The sequence below is a fragment of the Salmo salar genome, chromosome 14, assembly GCF_965601325.2.
Source record: "Salmo salar chromosome 14, fSalSal1, whole genome shotgun sequence".
Taxonomy (NCBI): Eukaryota; Metazoa; Chordata; class Actinopteri; order Salmoniformes; family Salmonidae; genus Salmo; species Salmo salar.
Genome location: NC_138304.1, coordinates 63116365 through 63129681, shown reverse-complemented (window position 1 = coordinate 63129681; position 13317 = coordinate 63116365). Strand labels below are relative to the sequence as shown.

Sequence of the window (13317 nt, the reverse complement as noted above, 5' to 3'; positions counted from 1 at the left end):
CCAATTTCCACAGCGTCTCATTCATTCAGTTTCGACAGTAGAAGACTCAAAACACTTTGTAAAGACTGGGGACATCTAGTGGAAGCAATAGAAAGTGCTCAATGAACGATAGCTCAGGGTGTGATTAATAGGGAAAGATGTGAAGTTGAGTCCACAATTCAGAATTCCACTTCCTGTTTCAATCGGTCTCGGGGTTTTGACTGCCATATGAGTTCTGTTATACTCACAGACACCATTCAAACAGTTTTAGAAACTTTAGGGTGTTTTCTATCCACAGATATTAATTATATGCATATCCTAGCTTCTGAGTTTGATTAGTAGGCCGTTGAAAATGGGCACGTATTTTTTTCAAAATGCGCTGTGGCTCCCCCTATCCTAGGGTGAGCCCAAAAGGTTAACCAACCATGTTGTCCCACCTCCTACATATGCGATGACATCACCTGGTTTGAACATCTCTAGAGACTATCTCTCTCATCATTACTCAATGCCTAGGTTTACCTCCAATGTACTCACATCCTACCATACCTTTGTCTGTACACTATGCCTTGAATCTATAATATCGTGGCCAGAAACCTGCTCCTTTTATTCTCTGTTCCAAACGTGCTAGACAGCCAGTTCATATAGCCTTTAGCCATACCCTTATCCTACTTCTCCTCTGTTCCTCTGGTGATGTGGAGGTTAATCCAGGTCCTGCAGTGCCTAGCTCCACTCCCACTCCCCAGGTGCTATCATTTGTTGACTTCTGTAACCGTAAAAACCTTGGTTTCATGCATGTTAACCTGTTGGGTCTAGGGGGCAGTATTTGCAGGGCCGGATAAAAAATGTACCCGATTTAATATGGTTATTACTCCTGCCCAGAAACTAGAATATGCATATAATTAATTTATTTGGATAGAAAACACCCTACAGTTTCTAAAACTGTTTGAATGGTGTCTGTGAGTATAACAGAACTCATATGGCAGGCAAAAACCTGAGAAAAATTGAATCAGGAAGTGGGAGAAATTAGAAATTTAGTTTTTCTTTTGAATCCCTTGAAAAACTACAGTGACATAGGATTTACGTTACACCTCCTAAGGCTTCCATTGGCTGTCAACAATCTTTAGGAACTGGTTTCATCCGTCACCTGTTACCGGGCAGAAAATTGTGGCTCAGTCAATCACTGGCCAGTCTGAGGACAGGTGTCTCGTGACGCGCATCCACGCGAGTTCGCTGTTTGTTATTTTTCTTCTGGGATGAATACCTATTGCCCGGTTGTAAAATTATCTAAATTTTACGTTAAAAAATACCGTAAAGGATTGATTTTAAACATCGTTTGACATGTTTCTACAAACGGTAATGGAACTTTTGAACTTTTCGTCTATGGATTTGGGCCCACGCCATATGGCATTGTAAAGTGTTCTGGATGGGTCAACAAAACGGAGGTATTTGGACATAAATGATGGACTTTGCAGAACAAATGAACATTTCTTGTGGAAGTGGGAGCCCTTCCGAGTGCATTCCGCTGAAGATCAGCAAAGGTAAGAAAATATTTCGAACATATTTTTAGAGATTTGTCGATGCCGTGGTTGTAGGCTAACTGTATAGCTTAGCATTGAAGGCTACGTTCTGTACTCAGAATATTGAACAATGTGCTTTTTCCGTAAAGTTATTTTGAAATCTGACAAAGTGGTTGCATAAAGGAGTAGATTATCTCTAATTCTTTAAATAATTGTTATACATTTTGTTAATGTTTATGAGTTCTTCTGTAAATTAATGTGCGCATTCACCGGCAGTTATGGGGAGAAAACATTTTCTGAACGTCACGCGTCAATGTAAAAATTGGGTTTTTGGATATAAATATGAACTTGATCGAACACAAAATGCATGTATTGTCTAACATGATGTCCTAGGAGTGTCATCTGATGAAGATTGTCAAAGGTTAGTGCTTAATTTTAGCTGTATATCTGGTTTTGTGATGGCTATCCGTGCTTGGAAAATGGCTTTTTTTTGTTGCTAAGGTGGTATCCTAAAATAATCTAATGTTTTGCTTTCACCATAAAGCCTTTTTGAAATCGGACAATGTGGTTGGATTAACCTCTTGGCGTTCCCCTAGGATAGGGGCGCTAAAGCGATTTTTGAAAAAAATTCGTGCCCATTTTAAACGGCCTCCTACTCAAACTCAGAAGCTAGGATATGCATATAATTAATATTTGTGGATAGAAAACACCCTAAAGTTTCTAAAACTGTTTGAATGGTGTCTGTGAGTATAACAGAACTCATATGGCAGTCAAAACCCCGAGACAGATCGAAACAGGAAGTGGAATTCTGAATTGCGAACTCAACTTCATCACGTTGCCTATTAATCACACCGTGAGCTATGGTTCATTGAGCACTTCCTATTGCTTCCACTAGATGTCCCCAGTCTTTACAAAGTGATTTGAGACTCCTAATGTGAAAACTGAATGAATGAGACGCAGTGGAACGTGGTCACACGGAGAGGGCCATCACCATTATGACGCCGACGCCCCTGGTTACCCTCCCCTTTCGAAACGTTTTGAAACACAATGCAATCGTCCCCCTCGAATCTTATTGGCTCTCTTGTTGAAAAACGCCCTGAAGATTTATGTTATACAACGTTTGACATGTTTGAACGAACCTAAATGGGAAAAAAATGCTTTTTCTCGAAATGGCTGTCCCGTGGCCGACGGAAGTTTTGGAGCAGCTTTCAGACGCGCTAACAAGTAGAAGCTCTTGGAACATAAAGGAGTATTTTTTTCGAACGAAAATCCATTTGTTGTGGACCTGGGATTCCTGGAAGTGCTTTCTGATGAAGACAACCAAAGGTAAGGGATTATTGACAATAGTATACAAGACTAGATGTGAGATGCGATTGTTCCAAGATGGCGCTGACCTGTAACGTTAGCCTATTTTTCAGAGTATCGCATCCCCTTTCATCGCAAAGTATGATTACCCAGTAAAGTTAATTTTAAATCTGGCATTACAGGTGCTTTCAAGAGATATTCATCTATAAATCTTAGAATGACAATATTACATTTAAAAAATGTTTTCGAATAGTAATTTAGGAAATTGTAGCTCTGTTTCATCGGATGCATTTGAGGGAAAATAGTCAACGTTACGCACCGATGTAAAATGCTGTTTTTATATATAAATATGAACTTTATCGAACAAAAGAATGCATGTATTGTGTAACATGATGTCCTAGGTGTGTCATCTGATGAAGATTGTCAAAGGTCAGTGCTGCATTTAGCTGTTTTTTGGTTATTTGTGATGCATGTGGTTGGTCGGAAAATGGCTATGTGGCTACTTTTACGATATACTCCTCTAACATAATCTAATGTTTTGCTTTTGCTGTAAAGCCTTTTTGAAATCGGACAACGTGGTTCGATTCAGGTGAGGTGTATCTATAAAACGATATAATTTGAATTATTATTTTTTTTTAATTATTAAATTTTGTTATGCTAATGGCGATATGATTTTTCGCTGGATGTCCGTCCCGTATGCGCTCAAGAGTCCGCACAGGGGTTGACGAGTAGAGTATCTTTAAAATGCCGTATAATACTTGAATTTTAACCTGTTATGGCTAGGGGGCAGTATTTTCACGGCTGGATAAAAAACGTACCCGATTTAATCTGATTATTACTCCTGCCCAGAAACTAGAATATGCATATAGTTATTAGCTTTGGATAGAAAACACTCCAAAGTTTCTAAAACTGTTTGAATGGTGTCTGTGAGTATAACAGAACTCATTTGGCAGGCCAAAACCTGAGAAGATTCTGTACAGGAAGTACCCTGTCTGACCATTTCTTGCCCTTCTTTATTATCTCTATCCATTACAAAGGATCTCTGCTGTTACGTGACACTTCCTACGGCTCCAATGGGCTCTCAGAGCCCGGGAAAAAGCTGAATGACGTAATTCAAAGCCCTGGCTGAAACACATTATCGCGTTTGTCAAGTGGCCGATCAGGGGACAGTGGGCTTAGGCGCGTGCACTGGCTGCCCCCGTCTTTCTGTTTTTCCCTCTATTTACCGAAACTCAGATTCCCGGTCGGAATATTATCGCTTTTTTACGAGAGAAATGGCATAAAAATTTATTTTAAACAGCGGTTGACATGCTTCGAAGTACGGTAATGGAATATTTAGAAATCTTTTGTCAAGAATTGCGCCATGCTCGTAACCCTGATTTACCATTTCGGATAGTGTCTAGAACGCACGAACAAAAAGCCGCTATTTGGATATAACGATGGATTATTTTGGACCAAACCAACATTTGTTATTGAAGTAGCAGTCCTGGGAGTGCATTCTGACGAAGACAACAAAGGTAATCAAACTTTTGTAATAGTAAATCGGAGTTTGGTCAGGGCTAAACTTGGTCGGTGTCTAAATGGCTAGCCGTGATGGCTGGGCTATCTACTGAGAATATTGCAAAATGTGCTTTCACCGAAAAGCTATTTTAAAATCGGACATATCGAGTGCATAGAGGAGTTCTGTATCTATAATTCTTAAAATAATTGTTATGTTTTTTGTGAACGTTTATCGTGAGTAATTTAGTAAATTCACCGGATGTTTGCGGGGGGTATGCTAGTTCTGAACGTCACATGCTAATGTAAAAAAGCTGTTTTTTGATATAAATATGAACTTGATTGAACAAAACATGCATGCATTGTATAACATAATGTCCTAGGGTTGTCATCTGATGAAGATCATCAAAGGTTAGTGCTACATTTAGCTGTGGTTTGGGTTTATGTGACATTATATGCTAGCTTGAAAAATGGGTGTCTGATTATTTCTGGCTGGGTACTCTGCTGACATAATCTAATGTTTTGCTTTCGCTGTAAAGCCTTTTTGAAATCGGACATTGTGGTTAGATAAAGGAGAGTCTTGTCTTTAAAATGCTGTAAAATAGTCATATGTTTGAAAAATGGAAGTTTTTGTATTTTTGAGGAATTTGTAATTCGCGCCACGCCTATCATTGGATATTGGAGGAGGTGTTCCGCTAGCGGAACGTCTAGATGTAAGAGGTTAATTTTGAGATATTTTTTTGTTGAATTTCGCGCCGTGCTATCTCACTGGTTGTTGTCCAACCAATCCCGTTAACGGGATTTTATCTCGAAGGGGTCCTCACCCCAGCCATCCTACAATCTAAGCTTGATGCCCTCAATCTCACACAAATTATCAATGAACCTACCAGGTACAACCCTGAATCCGTAAACACGGGCACCCTCATAGATGTCATCCTAACTAACTAAACTGACCTCCAAATATACCTCTGCTGTTTTCAATCAAGATCTCAGCGATCATTGCCTGCATCCGGAATGGGTCGGCAACCAAACGACCACCCCTCATCACTGTCAAACGCTCCTTAAAATACTTCTACGAGCAGGCCTTTCTAATCGACCAGGCCGGGGTATCCTGGAATGACATTGACCTCATCCTGTCAGTAGATGATACCTGGATATTCTTTAAAAGTGCCTTCCTCACCATTTTAACCTGTTTGGGCGAGAGGGCAGTATTGAGAATTTTGGAAAAAATATGTGCCCATTTTTAACTGCCTCCTACACCAACTCAGAAGCTAGAATATGCATATTATTGTTCAGGTTTGGATAGAAAACACCCTAAAGTTTCTAAAACTGTTTGAATGGTGTCTGTGAGTATAACAGAACTCCTATGGCAGGCAAAAACCTGACAAGGTTTCATGCAGGAAGTGGCCTGTCTGACAAGGAGTCGTGCGTCTTGCATCTGTTTATTGAAGAGTAAGGATCTTAGCTGTAACGTGACAATTCCCAGGGCTCCAATAGGCTCTCAGAAGCCGGGAAAATCCTGAAGGATGACGAGGCAGCCTCAGGCTGAAACAGATTATCACCTTATCCAAGTGGCCGATCAGAGGACCATTGAATGAGGCGCGTGCGCGATTAGCCCCCGTGGAGTATATTCATTAGGCTGTTTAGCTTATTGCAGATTCCCGGTCGGAATATTATCGCTTTTCTACGAGATAAATTGCATAAAAATTGATTTTAAACAGCGGTTGACATGCTTCGAAGTACGGTAATGGAATATTTAGAATTTTTTTGTCACGTTCTGCGCCATGCGCTCGACCGTGGATTACCATTCTGATAGTGTCTAGAACGCACGAACAAAACGACGCTATTTGGATATAAAGATGGATTATTTGGGACCAAACCTACATTTGTTATTGAAGTAGAAGTCCTGGGAGTGCATTCTGACGAAGACAACAAAAGGTAATCAAACTTTTATAATAGTAAATCTGATATTGGTGAAGGCTAAACGTGCTGGGTGTCTAAATAGCTAGCCCTTGATGGCTGGGCTATGTACTTAGAATATTGCAAAATGTGCTTCATCCGAAAAGCTATTTTAAAATCGGACATATCGAGTGCATAGAGGAGTAATGTATCTATAATTCTTAAAATAATTGTTATGCTTTTTGTGAACGTTTATCGTGAGTAATTTAGTAAAATTGTTAGTAAATTCACCGGAAGTTTGCGGGGGGTATGCTAGTTCTGAACGTCACATGCTAATGTAAAAAGCAGTTTTTTGATATAAATATGAACTTGATTGAACAGACATGCATGTATTGTATAACATAATGTCCTAGGTGTGTCATCTGATGAAGATCATAAAAGGTTAGTGCTGCATTTAGCTGTGGCTTTGGGTTTATGTGACATTGTATGCTAGCTTGAAAAATGGGTGTCTGATTATTTCTGGCTGGGCACTCTCCTGACATAATCTAATGTTTTGCTTTCGTTGTAAAGCCTTTTTGAAATCGGACAGTGTGGTTAGATAAACGAGAGTCTTGTCTTTAACCTCTATGGGCTAGGTGGGACGCTTGCGTCCCACCTACGTAACAGCCACTGGCAGCCTGTGGCGCGATTTTCAAAACCTTAAAAATCCTATTACTTCAATTTCTCAAACATATGACTATTTTACAGCTATTTAAAGACAAGACTCTCGTTAATCTAACCACACTGTCCGATTTCAAAAAGGCTTTACAACGAAAGCAAAACATTAGATTATGTCAGCAGAGTACCAAGCCAGAAATAATCAGACACCCATTTTTCAAGCCAGCATATAATGTCACCAAAACCCAGAAGACAGCTAAATGCAGCACTCACCTTTGATGATCTTCATCAGATGACAACCCTATGACATTATGTTATACAATACATGCATGTTTTGTTCAATCAAGTTCATATTTATATCAAAAACCAGCTTTTTACATTAGCATGTGACGTTCAGAACTAGCATACCCCCCGCAAACTTCCGGGGAATTCGCTAACATTTTACTAAATTCCTCACGATAAACGTTCACAAAAAGCATAACAATTATTTTAAGAATTATAGATACAGACCTCCTCTATGCACTCGATATGTCCGATTTTAAAATAGCTTTTTGGTGAAAGCACATTTTGCAATATTCTAAGTACATAGCCCAGGCATCACGGGCTCGCTATTTAGACACCCGGCAAGTTTAGCACTCACCATAATCATATTTACTATTATAAAAGTTTGATTACCTTTTGTTGTCTTCGTCAGAATGCACACCCAGGACTGCTACTTCAATAACAAATGTTGGTTTGGTCCAAAATAATCCATCGTTATATCCGAATAGCGGCGTTTTGTTCGTGCGTTCCAGACACTATCCGAAATAGTAAAGAAGTGTCGCGCGCATGGCGCAATTCGTGACAATAAAATTCTAAATATTCCATTACCGTACTTCGAAGCATGTCAACCGCTGTTTAAAATCAATTTTTACGCCATTTTTCTCGTAGAAAAGTGATAATATTCCGACAGGGAATCTCCTTTTCGGCAAACAGAGGAAAAAATCCCAAAGGCGGGGGCGGTCGGGTCACGCGCATAAGCCCAGTGTCCCTTGATCGGCCACTTGAGAAAGGCGATAATGTGTTTCAGCCTGGGGCTGGAATGACGACATTCTGTTTTTTCCCGGGCTCTGAGCGCCTATGGACGACGTGGGAAGTGTCACGTTAGAGCAGAGATCCTTAGTAAATGATAGAGATGGAAAAGAAGTTCAAGAAATGGTCAGACAGGCCACTTCCTGTAAAGGAATCTCTCAGGTTTTGACCTGCCATTTGAGTTCTGTTATACTCACAGACACCATTCAAACAGTTTTAGAAAATTTAGGGTGTTTTCTATCCATATGTAATAAGTATATGCATATTCTAGTTACTGGGTAGGAGTGGTAACCAGATTAAATCGGGTATGTTTTTATCCAGCCGTGTCAATACTGCCCCCTAGCCCTAACAGGTTAAATAGCTGTAAAATAGTCATATGTTTGAGAAATTGAAGTAATAGTATTTCAAACGATTCAAAAATCGCGCCACTGGATTAGACTGGCTGTTACGTAGGTGGGACGAATTCGTCCCGCCTAGCCCATAAGCATGCCCCACTCAAAAAATGTAGAATCAGGAATAGATATAGTCCTTGGTTCACTCCAGACCTGTCTGCCCTTGACCAGCACAAAAACATCCTGTGGCGTTCTGCATTAGCATCAAATAGCCCCCATGATATGCAACTTTTCAGCGAAGTTAGGAACAAATATACACAGGCAGTTAGAAAAGCTAAGGCTAGCTTTTTGAAACAGAAATTTGCATCCTGTAGTACTAACTCAAAAAAGTTCTGGGACACTGTAAAGTCCATGGAGAAAAAGAGCACCTCCTCCCAGCTGCCCACTGCTCTGAGGCTAGGAAACACTGTTACCACCGATAAATCCACTATAATTGAGAATTTCAATAAGCATTTCTCTACGGCTGGCCATGCTTTCCACCTGGCTACCCCTACCCCGGTCAACTGCACCCTCCACAGCAACCCGCCAAAGCCCCCACCATTTCTCCTTCACCCAAATCCAGATAGCTGATGTTCTGAAAGAGCTGCAAAATCTGGACCCGTACAAATCAGCTGGGCTAGACAATCTGGACCCTCTCTTTCTAAAATTATCTGCCGAAATTGTTGCAACCCCTATTACTAGCCTGTTCAACCTCGCTTTCGTATCGTCTGAGATTCCCAAAGATTGGAAAGCTGCCGCGGTCATCCCCCTCTTCAAGGGGGGTGACACTCTAGCCCCAAACTGCTACAGACCTATATCTATCCTACCCTGTCTTTCTAAGGTCTTCGAAAGCCAAGTTAACAAACAGATTACTGATCATTTCGAATCCCACCGTACCTTCTCCGCTATGCAATCTGGTGTCAGAACTGGTCATGGGTGCACCTCAGCCACGCTCAAGGTCCTAAACGACATCATAACCGCCATCGATAAGAGACATTACTGTGCAGCCGTATTCATCGACCTGGCCAAGGCTTTCGACTCTGTCAATCACCACATTCTTATTGGCAGACTCGACAGCCTTGGTTTCTCAAATGATTGCCTTGCCTGGTTTACTAACTACTTCTCTGATAGAGTTCAGTGTGTCAAATCGGAGGGCCTGTTGTCCGGACCTCTGGCAGTCTCTATGGGTGTGCCACAGGGTTCAATTCTCGGGCCGACTCTCTTCTCTGTATACATCAATGATGTTGCTCTTGCTGCTGGGGATTCTCTGATCCACCTCTACGCAGACGACACCATTCTGTATACTTCTGGCCCCTCTTTGGACACTGTGTTAACTAACCTCCAGACAAGCTTCAATGCCATACAACTCTCCTTCCGTGGCCTCCAACTGCTCTTAAACGCAGGTAAAACTAAATGCATGCTATTCAATCGATCACTGCCCACACCTGCTTGCCCGTCCAGCATCACTACTCTGGATGGCTCTGACTTAGAATACGTGGACAACTACCAATACCTGAGTGTCTGGTTAGACTGTAAACTCTCCTTCCAGACTCACATTAAGCATCTCCAATCCTAAATTAAATCAAGAATCGGCTTCCTATATCGCAACAAAGCATTCTTCACTCATGCTGCCAAACACACCCTCGTAAAACTGACCATCCTACCAATCCTCAACTTCGGTGATGTCATCTACAAAATAGCCTCCAACACTCTACACAACAAACTGAATGCAGTCTATCACAGTGCCATCCGTTTTGTCACCAAAGCCCCATACACTACCCACCATTGCGACCTGTACGCTCTCGTTGGTTGGCCCTCGCTTCATACTCGTCGCCAAACCCACTGGTTACATGTTATCTACAAGTCTCTGCTAGGTAAAGCCCCGCCTTATCTCAGCTCACTGGTCACCATAGCAACACCCACTCATAGCATGCGCTCCAGCAGGTATATCTCACTGGTCACCCCCAAAGCCAATTTCTCCTTTGGCCGCCTTTCCTTCCAGTTCTCTGCTGCCAATGACTGGAACGAACTGCAAAAATCTCTGATGCTGGAGACTCACATCTCCCTCACTAGCTTTAAGCACCAGCTGTCAGAGCAGCTCACAGGTCACTGCACCTGTACATAGCCCATCTGTAAACAGCCCATCTATCTACCTACTTCATCCCCATACTGTATTTATTTATTTATCTTGCTCCTTTGCACCCCAGTATCTCTACTTGCACATTCATCTTCTGCACATCTACCATTCCAGTGTTTAATTACTATATTGTAATTACTTCGCCACCATGGCCTATTTTTTGCACTCACTGTATATAGACGTTTTGTTTTCTTTTGTTCTACTGTATTATTGACTGTATGTTTTGTTTATTCCATGTGTAACTCTGTGTTGTTGTATGTGTCAAATTGCTACGCTTTATCTTGGCCAGGTCGCAGTTGCAAATGAGAACTTGTTCTCAACTAGCCTACCTGGTTAAATAAAGGTAAAATAAAAAAATAAAAAAAATAAAATGTAACTTATTATGTGACTTTTTAATTCTGACCTTTTTTGGGTGAATACTTATTGAGTCAAGAAATTTCAGCTTTACATTTTTTATTAATTTGTAAACATTTCTACAAACAGAACTCCACTTTGACATTGTGTGTAGGCCAGTGACACAAAATGTCAATTTACTACATTTTAAAATCAGGCTGTAACACAACACAATTTGGAAAATATCAATGGGTGCGAATTCTTTCTGAAGGCACTGTATGCCATGTGTAATCTATTGATGTTTGCTTCTGCTTTCAGGAATGCAAGGGGATTCCATCTACGTACTGTCCACATCACCTATACGACCCCTTGGATCACATGAAGACATCCTGAAGATGCACAGTATCTACACTTTCTGAGTCTTTATTACCTTTCCTGTTACGTTAATGGATAAATGTGACATGATGACGTCATTACTTTGAAAGTAGCATGATATCAGCACCTCTGTATGTATTACACACAAAAGCATGTAACTAATTCAACTAATGAATCCTTATGTGTATGAATCCTGCATCAAGGTATTTTTTGGGTTGTATTGATATCTCTCTAAAGTGAATGTACATTTATATTATTAAGAGTTACTGTGAGAGAATTAATCTGATTAAATGGCTATCAAGAGAGCTTTATCACACACTGTATTTAAGTTTTCATTGACTTTTGTGCAATTTTCACAACACAAAACAGATCATCAAAATGGCTCATGTTTCAAAACTAAGCACATTTTCAATTGACTGAGTACAACAAACAAATTCACAAAGCCACTTGTAACACTGCACCAAATCACTCTTTTAATTTGAATATATATTCAATTTAAGTATCTGTTTTTCAAAATGCAATATTCACTTTACTTTTGATATGATTTTCTTGTCATTTTTAACAATACAATTAACTATATCATTTAATAAAACTGCTCAAAACTACTTAACCAAAATGATGTAGTGCCTAGTTAACATATACAGTTGAAGTCGGAAGTGTACATACACTTAGGTTGGAGTCATTAAAACTAGTTTTTCAACCACTCCACAAATTTCTTGAAAACGAACTATAGTTTTGGCAAGTCGGTTAGGACATGTACTTTGTGCATGACACAGGTCATTTTTCCAACAGTCGTTTACAGACAGATTATTTCACTTACAATTCACTGTATCACAATTCCAGTGGGTCAGAAGTTTACATACACTAAGTTGACTGTGCCTTTAAACAGCTTGGACAATTCCAGAAAATGATGTCATGGCTTTAGAAGCTTCTGATAGGCTAATTGACATAATTTGAGTCAAACTCAGTGCCTCTTTGCTTGACATCATGGGAAAATCAAAAGAAATCAGCCAAGACCTCAGAAAAAAATCGTAGACCTCCACATGTTTGGTTCATCCTTCGGAGTAATTTCCAAACGCCTGAAGTTACAACGTTCATCTATACAAACAATAGTACGCAAGTGTAAACACCATGGGACCACGCAGCCATCATAGGAAGGAGACGTGTTCTGTCTCCTAGAGATGAATGTACTTTGGTGCGAAAAGTGCAAATCAATCCCAGGACAACAGCAAAGGTCCTTGTGAAGATGCTGGAGGAAACAGGTACAAAAGTATCTATATCCACAGTAAAACGAGTCCTATATCGACATAACCTGAAAGGCCGCTCAGCAAGGAAGAAGCCACTGCTCCAAAACCATCAAAAAAAGTCAGACTACGGTTTGCAACTGCACATGGGGACAAAGATTGTACTTTCTGGAGAAATGTCCTCTGGTCTGATGAAACAAAAATAGAACTGTTTGGCCATAATGACCATTGTTATGTTTGGAGGAGAAAGGGGGAGGCTTGCAAGCCGAAGAACACCATCCCAACTGTGAAGCACGGGGGTGGCAGCATCATGTTGTGGGGGTGCTTTGCTGCAGGAGGGACTGGTGCACTTCACAAAATAGATGGCATCATGAGGATGGAAAATTACGTGGATATATTGAAGCAACATCTCAAGACATCAGTCAGGAAGTTAAAGCTTGGTCGCAAATGGGTCTTCCAAATGGACAATGACCCCAAGTATACTTCCAAAGTTGTGGAAAATGGCTTAAGGACAACAAAGTCAAGGTATTGGAGTGGCCATCACAAAGCCCTGACCTCACTCCTATAGAACATTTGTGGTCAGAACTTAAAAAGCATGTGCGAGCAAGGAGGCCTACAAACCGGACTCAGTTACACCAGCTCTGTCAGGAGGAATGGGCCAAAATTCACCCAACTTATTGTGGGAAGCTTGTGGAAGGTTACCCAAAACATTTGACCCAAGTTAAACAATTTAAAGGCATTGCTACCAAATACTAATTGAGTGTATGTAAACTTCTGACTCACTGGGAATGTGATGAATGAAATAAAAGCTGAAATAATTCATTCTCTCTACTATTATTCTGACATTTCACATTCTTAAAATAAAGTGGTGATCCTAACTGACCTAAGCCAGGGAATTGTTACTAGGATTAAATGTCAGGAATTGTGAAAAA

At 40.5% G+C, this 13317-nt stretch overlaps 1 protein-coding gene across 1 annotated transcript in view; it reads left to right on the top strand.

Annotated features, from left to right (window-relative positions):
* Nucleotides 1-11457, top strand: part of LOC106569775 (sodium channel regulatory subunit beta-1) — a 30910-nt gene extending 19453 nt beyond the window's left edge. The window contains exon 7 of the mRNA XM_014141374.3: nt 11085-11457. The gene's annotated coding sequence lies outside the window, so the exon portion shown is untranslated. The remainder of the gene's footprint in view (nt 1-11084) is intronic.
* The last annotated feature ends 1860 nt before the right edge of the window (nt 11458-13317 follow it).